Source organism: Haemorhous mexicanus, chromosome 1 (genome assembly GCF_027477595.1).
Source record: "Haemorhous mexicanus isolate bHaeMex1 chromosome 1, bHaeMex1.pri, whole genome shotgun sequence".
Taxonomy (NCBI): domain Eukaryota; kingdom Metazoa; phylum Chordata; class Aves; order Passeriformes; family Fringillidae; genus Haemorhous; species Haemorhous mexicanus.
The window spans coordinates 98,910,414-98,922,921 of record NC_082341.1 but is presented as its reverse complement, the minus strand read 5'-3'; the positions used below and the strand labels follow the sequence as shown (position 1 = coordinate 98,922,921).

At 36.4% G+C, this 12,508-nt stretch overlaps 1 long non-coding RNA gene across 1 annotated transcript in view; it reads left to right on the top strand.

The window, feature by feature from the left end:
• Window positions 1-11,217, top strand: part of LOC132332585 (uncharacterized) — a 71,087-nt gene extending 59,870 nt beyond the window's left edge. Inside the window, exons 8-9 of the long non-coding RNA XR_009487941.1 lie at window positions 10,062-10,128; window positions 10,752-11,217. This is a non-coding gene — a long non-coding RNA (uncharacterized LOC132332585). The remainder of the gene's footprint in view (window positions 1-10,061; window positions 10,129-10,751) is intronic.
• Window positions 11,218-12,508: the final 1,291 nt, after the last annotated feature.

Genomic DNA, 12,508 nt, shown 5'->3' with positions numbered 1-12,508 from the left:
TCTAAATGTAAGTCCTTTGCATCTTCCCTTTTCCATTTAGACATGGGCAGACTTTTGAACATACATGGATTGTCCTTGAACAACATGGATTGTCCAGAGTTTACAGCTCTGAGCTAGAATCTCAGTTGTGTTTAAGCCTTCTTCTGTGGAACCTTCTTACAGAGTTGTAATTATTCTTTTTGCTGGCACTTTGAAATCTCTTTGCTACCTGTTACATGCAGAGTGATACTCAGAGCTGTACATAACACATCATCCTCTTGGTGTAACTTGCTTTAGAGAAGTCTTCTTCCTGACAGTATGAGCTTGGAAGGGGAGGATGATGCTGATGCATCTTCAGCTTGCAAGATTCTAGCATGTTCCACTGCTCTTCCACAACACAATTGTTTACCATCTGTGTCTTTGTGCAGCTGACTGCTCCTGCTTAAAGGCAGAAGCCTGTAGATAATAATTCCTTTGGTGCATAGGTACCCACTTGATCCTGCCCTTCGTGGGACTGCAGTTCTGAGTTTTGCACTCACCTGCATTTCTACCCTTTTGATATCTGAAAATTTGCGTATAAGACACTGTCAGGGAAGACCTGATTATATTTTAAAGGCTTGATTCAGAGTCTGGATATGCATATCTTCAGTTTACTCAGGCCTTCTGCCCTCCTGTCACAATAGGGGATTTGATTGATTCAATGTTAACAGGAGAGTTCTGTTAAGTGCATACATTTTGATGATACTCTTCATTTTTTCCTTCCATTTCTTTACAAATAGTTCACTGGATTATTTTTGTAGACAGTGTAGCACAAGATATAGCATTTTCTAGTTCTTCTTAATTCCCATTTAAAAACAGCCATTATTTTATCCCCTGCAATGTATGCTTCTCAGTCCTCTGATAACACTTTATTCAATTCTTTAAGCTTACTAGCATTAGTTTTATCCACTTTATTATTTTATTTCCCACCATTTTTCCCTTTCTCAAACAAATCTCAGTGGTTTTAATTCTGCTAGCCCTCTGTTTATTACTTTCATTGAAGAACAAGATAGAAGAAGCGCTGATGTTTTCACAGTCATTCCTCATGACCTGTCACTTCTCAGGTCATTGCTAGTAGACTTTCTTCTTACAAAATCATCAGAGTAAGACCTTCCTCGGTATTTTCCCTATCCCAATATGCAAAAAGAGAAAATTGTCCCTCCTCAAGTTTGTTGAGAAGAAAAGGCCGTGAATCAGCAGCAGCTGGACAATTGGAAAACTTCTCATAATACAAATTTTATTATCTACATTATAGACATTTTATTACTATCTCATCAAGAAACATTGCTACCTAACAATGCTCACCAAAGGTGTTGCAAAGAAAAAAACTTTCCTTTTTTTGATAGAAGGCATTTTTGAAATTCCACCATGAGGAAGTTAACAAAAATCTTCTCAAAATGAGAAGGACTACAATCACTACTAAAGTGATTAATTGCTCTTCTAAAGGATGGAACTGACAAACCCTACTGCTCATGTAAAAGAATGAAAGAAAACAGATGGCTAATTGTTCTAACCAATAACACACATTTAAGAAAAACAAATTACTCAACAAATTACTAAGCAAAAAAAAAAAAAAAAAAACCCAAACCAAGATCACTGCAGTAGAGCATGAATGCAATTCACACTGAAACTTATGCAGTAAAAACACCCTGAATTACAAAAATATGGCATAGAATGTGAAAGCAGCAGGATGGAGCACACGTGCCAAGCAGCCTCTTGGTTCACAGACAAGTGAACATTCACTGACCCCTAAGCCATGAGAACCAGTGAGTTTTTGTTGTGGGAAACAAACTTGCATGGCAATGGACATAAAATGGCACAGTGAGAAAATGTCAGCTTTTTAGATGATGCAAGAATATGTAGGAGCAAAGTACTTCTAATTCTTTCCCTCCCATTGTTTACTCAGCTGTTTTCTGGAAGGCAAACTTCTCTCTGACAAAGGCAAATGTCTTTTCTGACAAAATTATTGCCTCAAAGATAAGCTTTTTTTCCCCCTTGGAACTTCTTCATGCGTTTGTTGTTCTTATTAGACCTTATGAAGGATGAAACAAAAATCTCACTTCAAAGAGATATGACTTAATGCTTCACTAGTCAGACCCATCAGTAAATTCATAAACCATAACCTACTTCCTCCATTTCTCGTCTTTCCTGCTTTTTGGATGATATTATTGTTCATCTTATCTCCTTTCTTCAACCTTATTTTCCACTCAGAAATTTCTTGTGTATCCCAAGATTGATTCTATAAGTAGAGCTGGAGCAAGAATTTAAATGCTTTTCTGAATGATTCATTTTCCAGAACAATCCATGTGCTGTAAAATTCAGACCTATCAGAATATTATTTGTAAAATTTCACAAGGAGAAATAGAAAATAAAAATAATATTTTTTATAACAGCTCTTACCACTCTTTATGTTGGGTTCTATTAATTCTGATAAATAAATTTACACATAGAATAAAATAATTGAAATGAGTTGTCAGTCAACATATGAATGTCCAGATTACTTAGTGAACATATGCAAGTCTTCTTAAAGTCTAGTTTGTTGGAATTCTACTAAAATTCCAAAATTTTGCACTTTGTGTAGAAATACGTCAGAAGACATGAAGGAAGAATATATTAACTTTTTTAATGCTCCACAGTATCTTTATATGAGACTATCATGGGTCACATCCTAGTAGAGACTTTCAAAAAGTTCCACACCAATTCAAAAACTACTTCACTCTGTGGGGTACCATAGGGTAACCTATTGCCTTCATAAACAATCGTGCTATCACAAAATTTTGAAAATGTGAGTAGAAGCAAGTCCCAAGATTTTAGGAATCTCTTTCTCAGCATCATAAAATGCAATTACAAAGTGCCTATGCAAAGTTGGTTTGTATTGCGAGATACATTTATCATAAAGGCAAATAAAAACAAATTAAAGAGAGGGGGAGAAAATTATGCCCTGGAATAAATGAAATTGCAGTACTCCTCACGATGTTTTTATATCATGAATAGTATTCATTCTTTAAAAATGGTTTTGCCAGCTCTACTGTATATCTTAATTACTTATTTTAATCCCAGGGGTAACTATTATTTCTGCTACATTATATGAACATCCCTTTTTTAATGCAGGCAGAGATTATTTGAATAAAATATGTATTCTACCTGTGATAACTTTTCCTATAAACTACTAAATTCTAATCAAAGATTTAATTTGAGAAACAATTTACTAAAGAGTATAGGAAAAATGGCCGTTTTTCCTAAAGTTGAAAAAATTCAGAAAAAACAATGATACAAAGTTGCAAACAACCTGTCAAATTGTAGAAATATAAATAGAAGAGGTAGGACTCAGAAGTACATGAAAAGGAGGAGGGATAGGAAAGTCAAGAGCTAAACACTACACATTTAAAAATAATCTTGAAAGTACATCCAAGATGTGTGGAGAGGAAATGAAACTCTGTTTGTAAATGTGTTCCTCAGCTAAAAGTTGTTCAGACATGCAAATCTCTCAGATATTTTTAGGTTCTTTCCTACAGCCAAGAAGATCCTCCATTTTTTTTTAATGTATTGTTGTATATTTCAAATGCTTTCTCACCTTTATTTAAAAAAAAAAAAGTAAATAGGCCAAGAATATTAACCTCAATATTCTCTACAACCATATCAGTGTGTCTTGGTTTAGGGCAAAATTGGGAGAGAATCCTCAAAAAGGGGCCCCCTCCAGAAAGCAAACCCACATGGCCCCTCCATCCAGCCGGTTCGGAAAGAATTCCTCGGAGAGAAGTGGAAAGAACCTGTTTATTTGACAAGCACAGCACCCCCCAGCACACAAAACGAACAATACCAGATGACACCACTCTTCCACTGCTCTGAAAAAGATGACAAATTCAGAAAGTCTCCCCTGGGGTGGTCACTCTGTTATCAGTCCCTCTGGCGCTGGGGCAGCTGCTGCAGCCTCAGGGTGCAAACTCTCTCTCGGTGTTTCCCAGGTCCCAGTCCAGAGCAGGTTCCAGTAGGTCCAAACAGGAAAGGAGAAACAGTCCAGGAAGAAATTTGGACTGTTTAGCTAAACTAACTAATGAGAAGAAGCAGAAAGCAAGAGCAAGCAGAAGCAGAGCAGAAGCAAGAGCAAAGCGAAAAGGAGGGCAAAAAGCAAAAGCAGCACTATGTACTGTACTATCTGCATGTCCTACCAGCCATGGGGAGTGGCTGATAAGAAGCCAAAACAGAACTTTCCCTCTTCAGAGCCAGTCCTGAAGGCACAGAACCTAATATCCAGCATAAACAGCACACACGAATGGGGATACAAGCATCCTAACGTCGCCCTAGTGTTTGATTGAATCTCCTGTTACTCCAGTGCTCTGCCTTTCTGGAGGAGTGCAACAGGAGGATGGTGCTTCCTTAGCTCACAGTGCCACAGCTGCAGAGAACAAGGATGCACAGTGCAGGAATAACTCACTGGAAAAATCTCTGCAAAAATGGGCATTAAAATTCATAAATTACCTAGACAGTGCATTCTTCTTCAGAAAGTATAATAATAAAGTGAAGTGGGAGTCTGAGAGATCAGCTGCATTACCCAACCTCATCTAATGCTCCCATCATTTTGCAATGCATTCTAACCTGCAGGTACAGCTCTAATTCTTTTTATCATTGAAGCTTTCTACATCACAGAGTGGTGAATATGTCCTTCAGGTTCATTTCTGTAGAAATACTGTCTGCCTGATTATTCCCCAATTTATGTCTGTGATGCTGGTTATTTCTCTTATTTCAGGAAATCATGCCAGTTCCTGTTGTGTTCAAATGCTATTCAAGTGGTTCCAAATAATAATGGTATCCTAAAAAATACTAATATGTGGCTTTTTTGTGACATCTGTAGCTTTATAACAGGTCTGTTATCATCCAGTTGTGCCAGAGAAACTACTAAAGTAAAAAGAATGCAGTACAATTGAGAATGAAAAAAAAAACAAAACCAACACCCAACCTGTAAATGTTTTGGGGTGGTTTTTTTGTTGTTGTTTTAATTTTAGTTTTAGTTTTGTTTTTTTTTAAGCGATTTTGGGTTTTGTTTTTGTTTTTGTGTGGTTTGTGATATTTTTGTTGTTGCTGTTGGGTTTTTTTAATGAAGATCTGGTTTTTTTAATCAGGAAAACAAATAACTTGTTTGAAAAGCATAGTGAAATGTGGACTTGGATAACTCAGGCTGGACCTACATTCATCTGTAGCTACACAAACCCTACTAAATCTCATTTCCTTTAGAGGCTGGATACCAGAGTGTCTCAGATAAGCACTACACTTGCAATAAAAGAGCCTCTTTAAATCTCTGACATATCCAAACTTCCTGTTCTTTGAAATAAAGTAGCAGAATCTTTAGTGTCACTTAGCTTTGCAAGAGCATATTTAACACAGGGGACTCCTCACCTTTATTCTTCTGTAGGGTTTTCAGACAGTGAAGCATTAGAAGTACCTATTTACATAATAGTATACTTTATCTTTCTAGTGGTGCACTTTAAATTTTCCACTAATTCTCTAGCTTAGAAAATGAAATTCTAAAAATCATGACCCCTTTTCATTAAAGTGAAATACAGTTTTATATGAAGTTCATTTCTTAGATTTAATATGTGAAAAAGACATTAGATCTGTCTCTGTCATCTTCCATTAATTCCCTGTCATCTGAATTCACTGAAATTTTGCATCTATGTTTTATAACAATAAATTCTATACCCTCTCTTTTTGATTTATCAGTTTTAGAGCTTTGGAAAATCTATTACTCTCTCAGTTAAACATGAATATGCTCATACATGTGCAGGGTCACTTAGCCTGTAAGAAAAAGAAGGAACTTTTCTCCTTTGTTACAGTCAGCAGTGTGTGACTACACAGACAATCAACCCACATGAAAAAGACCACAACTTTACACAGTCTTTGAAGTAAGATTTCTGTCTGGAGATCCAATCCAAAGCTTTACATTGCAAGTGTTTCATATCTAGCCTAAGAATCCAAAGGAGACTCTCTTCATGTCTGTCTCTCTCTTTTTCTTTTTTTTTTTTAATGAAAATAAACAATATAACTATCTTTTTTTAAACATTTTATGTGAATGAAATTTTCTGAACGACATTCTTTAACAGATTCAACAAAACCAATTTATTAATTATGACCTTGGCAGCTTTTATAATACAGATTTTCATAATCTCATCATTTTATGGTGTTGTATCTTTTGAAATCTTTTAAGCATGCCAAAAGTCAAGCTTTTATAATAGATATCTTTTATGACACACAGAAAACAGCAGTCTAGATTTTTAGAGTTAAATTATGTGAATTTCTCTTAAAATTCAGAAGATAAAAGGATATGAAAATTAGCATATGCATCAAGTTCCTTCACTTCAAAAACACTAATTTTAGGAATAAGCCCTGCATTAGACAGATAACAGGAAATTTATTTTGTCTTTGTTCCCAAAAATTTGGTCATTACATTTCAGAACCTGACTGGCAGAAATACTGCTAAAGGATAATGAAAGGCAAAAGATTTTTTGCTGCAGTTTTGTGTGATGCAGAGAAGACTCACTGCTTTCGAACGGATGAGGATCGGAGGGCAAACAAAAATCAAAGGGAATGCCAGTGGACCTCAACAGGAAGGAACAACAGTCTTTCAAATTAGAAACTTGATGAAAATACTTATCACACCAACTTCATTTCTGGCTATTGCACTGCATGTTTTTTTCCTACCACTTTTTAAAGACTGAACATATTACAAAATGGAGGATTGTACCCCAAAGCATTTGCAGTAGCAAAGTCAGATAGGCTTGGGATTTCCTAAGATTGATTCCATCCAGAGAACCCAGAGCTTCTGGCTGAATGATGCTCCATTGTTGGTGGATTGACGTTACTAAGCCTGCCAGCTACCCAAAGAAAGACGTGTTCAAAGAAAAACAAGTTTTTATTTCCACAAAGAACTTGTTGCAACATCTTTGTCTCTACTTCCAGCAAACTTTCCCAGATGAAATGAATTCTGGGCAAACAAAAATGAGCAAATTTCTCGGACAGCTGCTGATAGTTACATACACTCTTCTGTTTGAGTTTTCACACAATGCTGAAAAATAATGCGTGCAATGTGGTTTGAAGAGCATCACAAAAGGAAGAGGACAGATGTGGATATGGTTTTGATGTAACATTTTTCCAAGTCATTAACACTACACATCTCCTGTCCCACTGGTGTTTGAAGACAGTAATTTCCTGACAGAGGGATGGCCTTTCTTTGGTCCTTGCACAGTTCTTAGCATATGGTCAGGCACACACATTGTCCTCAGTGCATGTAAAATGTCTTAGACATTAAAGCTAAGCTGGGTTTGCTGTCTTCAGGCAACTTACAGAACAAATGGACAACTCATTTTTTCTTTTGGCAGGTAAAAGCTGAAGCATTTCAGTTCCTTTAAGAGAAGAAGCTAAAATGGTTTTGCACTAAAGAAAACCTTGTGTTACTCCAAAGGGGCAAATTATTAGATACTTACACACAAGCAAAAATTGGACGTAAACTTTAGTAATTCTTTGAGCTTCTTATTATGATCATATCCTTTTCTGCCATCTGTGCCATTGGCATATAGTTTATAATCCTGATAAAGTTTTTTGGGAAGGGACCTCATTGCTAAAAATGATGGTAACACCAGAGAAAATTTTTTTCATTTTATGTCAGTAAGACTGTGCTCTTGCTCTTGTTGAAACATTATCAGAGAACACTGAGAGTAATGCATCTGAGAGGGAAGAGAAACTCCCCTAACTTTTTTTGCTAAACACACTCAGAAATAAATTTATATTTACTATGCGCAATGATAAGTTACTGAATTTACATTAAGTTCTTTTGAGAGTCACTGAATTCACATTAAGTTATTTTGAGAGTCTAAACTCTTTATAGTTACTTTGTCGTGAATAATTATGCGGCCAAAGTTAAGCATGAAATATTGCAAATTTAAAATTACAAAATCTAGCAGAGAAGATGTATCTGATGAGCTTGTCAAGAAGAAAACAACAATGAACGTTCTGCTAATATGTAACTGTGGTAAAATGGCACCAAGAAGACTGTGAGACAATAAAAGCATTGAAGGTTAATGATATGGTGCCAAGACAAGTGCTCTGCCTCATTTACATTGTCAATCTAAAAAAATAGAAAGAAATCAGCCTTAACTAAGTGAAGCTGTGCCCAAAATCAGAGCCTGACATGAATCCTGCTTTCCAGAACACCCTATGACTTCCAGAGGAGAATGTAAGGCATGTCCAGATCACAGGGACCTATCAGAATTTCTTGTGCCCGGTCTGGTGTCTGTAAACCTTCAACTGCACAACCTCACTCTTTCCAAAATGAGATTGAACTGAGGCTTATTTTCTCCTGCTTGAGGCTGTTTTCCTTGGTGTTTGGGGTTATTAAAAACATTTCAACTCTGTGGTCTCCTTTTGATTTCCTTTTATTTTCTTTTGTTTTTTGTTCCTAAGAGCAGTACTATGAAGTGGTTCTTTAATCTCACTTGTCTGAAACTCATTCTTGGAGGAAATAGAGTCTATTTTAGATTTAAAGTTTGATTAGAAAGCATACTTTTAGATGAAAATTTCTATGTTAGTCACAGTACTGATTTCACAGCCTAAATTCTTCTCAGTGCAGCTCACAAGGACCACTGTTTCCCTCTCATATTAACCTGTGTGTGATTTGACTTGGTTACAGACTTCTTTCCTGGCAGGATGAGAGTCATCACCAGAAATGCAGTTCCTGCCCAGACAAAAGCACAGAGCAGAAAGTAGAACCAGGTGCCTTGAAATGGATCTGATCATTAGTGTGTGCAAGCAAAGAAACCTGGCACTTAAAGGCTGCAGTAGCTGCTTGTTAAAATTTCAAACAAAGCTGCTGGGACATTTGTGCCATTTGATTTAAAAGAAATGTGGGAATTCCAAACACTGCTTATCAGTTCTGCCACTTAATTTTTCATTTTCATTTTAAATAAATACATCTGCCTTTTGGATAGTATCCTAACATCTTATAGAAAAACCTGGTTGTGTTCATGCTACAATTAATAGCAGTGTAACAAGCTCAGTTAAACTTAGTAAATACAAAGCAAGAAAGCTCTAATACAACTACACTCAACTCTAGAGCACATACTTAGAATTCACTAAAAGTTCCTTGAAAATGTATATTATAATTTTCAAGATGTTACTTCTCAATATCTTTCTTCTTCTCTCACTTTCTCACTTCTTTTTTTTCCCTTCAGTTCAAAGTATTTCAGAGCATCAGAGGATTGCCTTGGATCTCACTGGTAGAAATTTTATAGCAGGCTGTGCACTGCATGTGCTGCTGCTAAAGGGCACTTGAAGGTGCTTGGAGGTGCACAGGCTGCTAGAAGAGCAGTGGAGGATGCAGTCACATCCACTATGCTCTAGGTGAGAGCTTAATGGAACAAACTGTATCTTCCAAATTGTTTGCAGGCTTTTCTGCAGAGAAATGCTATGGGAACATTACAAAGCAGACCCAGGAGCAAGAGGATATAATCCTCATATTTGCTCCCTGGCCCTCTCTGATAAGTGTAGTACACCCAGTTGAGAGCTACCCAGCAAGGTTACTGAAGACTCTAAACCCTTAAAAATCACTTTGGAACTTGATTCAGCATAATGTCTTGCATGTGTGTGTTTGCATGTATGCAATCTGATCTGAAACTAAAAGACTAATATCTTAGAACAGGTTCATAAAACACCTGAAAATAGAACAATTTATTCTCTCTCCTATAAAAGGGCGAGCCCTAAAAAACTTGATGACTGAGCTGACTGGGTGAATTCAAGGCATAACATCTCAATTCTTTCATTTCCTTTGTTCTGTTTGTCTCATAACAAGCCATTGGGACAAGAAGTGAATCCATACTTCCTTTCATGCAGCCTGTTTTGGCTGTTTGTGGCAGTGTTACAGAAATACTTACCTTTGCTTCAGGATTGCAGTCAGGTTGTCTTTTTTTGGTATTGGGTCTTTTTTATTACGCTCTCCCTCAAACACTGGTTTATCGCAAAGAGGAATTATCTTGTCTCCAACTTTTGTCTCCTAGGTAAAGGAAATAACTGACAATGACCCCCAGGCTTGTATACACCAACAGACCAGCAAGCAAACAACAGGTGAGCAGTGCAAGCCAGAGGCAATGGAGAGGCAACTCATCCGAGCCCCTCATTTCCCATGTGTGACCAGAATCAAGAGCATTCAGAGCTGGGAGGATGAGAACTTTCTAAAGTTTTACAAGGTTTATCCTTATACCCCTTTTTTCCTCTGGATGTGGTAAGTGGCCCTGCTATGAAACACTTGGAAAAGAATAAAAGAAAATCAAATTTTAAAATGTTTTCCCTATTTTTTAGACTCTAGAGATGTATTTGTACTATGGCAACAAAGAACACAGCTCTAGTCAACATCTGGAAGTTAAAATAAAAAGCAACTTGAGGCAACAATATAACTTTTACTACTCTTGGCACTAAATATGTCATTTAATTTTTACTTATGGAGTCCTTCTGGTAATCTCCTGATTTATCTTCATCTTCCAGTAGTCAATGCTTTAAAGTAGTGTTTTTCACGTAGCTTATTGAGTCAGCTTACTTAACTTGTTGCCTTGTAAAAATCCCCAAAATTGTTACTTTTCTTGGCTGCATTTGAAATAAAAATAATATCTGTACTTTTGCTTTTTTTATTATTTGTGGACAGTCAGAAAAATATACTAATTTGTTTATTTTCCTGTATTTCTTTGCTTCAGATCAACAGGATATATACAAAGGCATTAAGAATGAAAGGATAACTTTGGGAAATTCAAGCTTGCATAATTTGAGAATCTGGGAATTCCACGTTATTTAGGACAAGTTTCTTTTTAACTTATAAGCATCTAACTACCTAAGAGAAAAAAAAATTATATTATTAATTTGATTCTTTACGTTCCACCACAAATCTTTTCTGCTAGCTAATTAAGTTCTGCCTTTCTTCTGTGAAAGCCTGAGGCTTCTTCAATTTAAATTCTCATTTCAGTTCTTACTTCTCTTTCTTGCCCTCCATTAATCAAGATAATTGCCATTAATGATAGTGTGCATGTGGGGGAGAAATAGACCTATTTATTTGAAACAATTTTTTTGACTGATGTTAAATAAAAAGTCATCAAAACACTGCTTCTGTAACAGCAGACAGATTTTTCAATTTTTCATTTATGCAATCATACTTATCAAATTTCTGCCAAATCTTACATGAAAAAATACTCCAAAAAGTAACCAAAATAAAAGGCAGCTGTTATACAACTGGCATACAGCTGATTTTGAGAAATACATGAAACACACAGAGGCAAGCAAATCTCAGTCATCACTGTACAGTAATTTGAAAAGCCATCTTTTTCTTTCCTTTATTTTACAGGGATTTTGTGTTTGAGCAATCTGCATTTCACATGCAGCCTGAATGTTCATGTTTCCATACCATGGAAATCAAATAGTAGGAGGGCTGCTGTGTCTTTCTCCAAGGTGTGGATCAGACTGGGGTATGCATCTCAGATCTTTTTCATTTTTACTTTTTCCCCTTAAATGATGAGAATATAAGAGGGAGTTCTGCACGAGTCTGTAAAGTCAGAAGCACTCTCACATTCATCAGTGTTAAGAGTGTAGTTTGCAAGAAACCTTTGCATGAATCAACTGACCTTTGAGAGGCAAATCAAGTGCTAGTAATTCTCAGGCAGAGAACAGGTAACCAAAGAAAGGGCATGATGACATTGTTTGGATGCCTGCTTTGCCCAGCTCTTGAAGGTACAGTCCTGATCCTCTTCGTCAGTGCAGAAGTGAGAGAGTTGAAAAGAAAGCAAACTAAATAACCTGCTTACACTTGTCTGACTGCTGAGACAGCCCACTCGACCTGCCAACCCAGTGGAGAAATAACCCAGCAAAATGGAATGTCATTGAGCCACGTGGGAGGGAAGGGGCAAAAGGCTCATTCTTTTTCAACAATCAATAGTTGTCTACATTCAATTGAAAGAATTAATTAGACATCTTTCTTAATTTTCATGAAGGTATTTAAGACTGATAAAAACATATGAAATTTTAGAATAACACTACTTGCCTTCAGTATTCTTTCCCACAACATAGCTGAGAATAGGCAGAATCAGATTTTCATATCTGCTAGAGCATTTGATGCCACTATGGCAGCATAAAAGAGATTGTAGACCAGATGTAAATTACATTGGCACACATATTAAGGTACGGTTGGGATAATGTCAAGTGCCTTCAGTGTAAATGAAATACTATTTTCAGCTATGGCTAGTAAGTGTATTCAATTATACTTGTCAGCACCACATTAAATGGACAAGGACTCTCAGACATTATGGAATAAGCCAATGAGTAATAAGGAGGCACGAAAAAAAAAATTGTTTGAACAATTGAATGTTGCATTTGCATATATTTCTTCTAATTTCTATTTTTGTTACATTTCTAGATAAAATCTGCTGGTTACTTCTGGGATACTGGACTAGGTGCAAGTACTGTG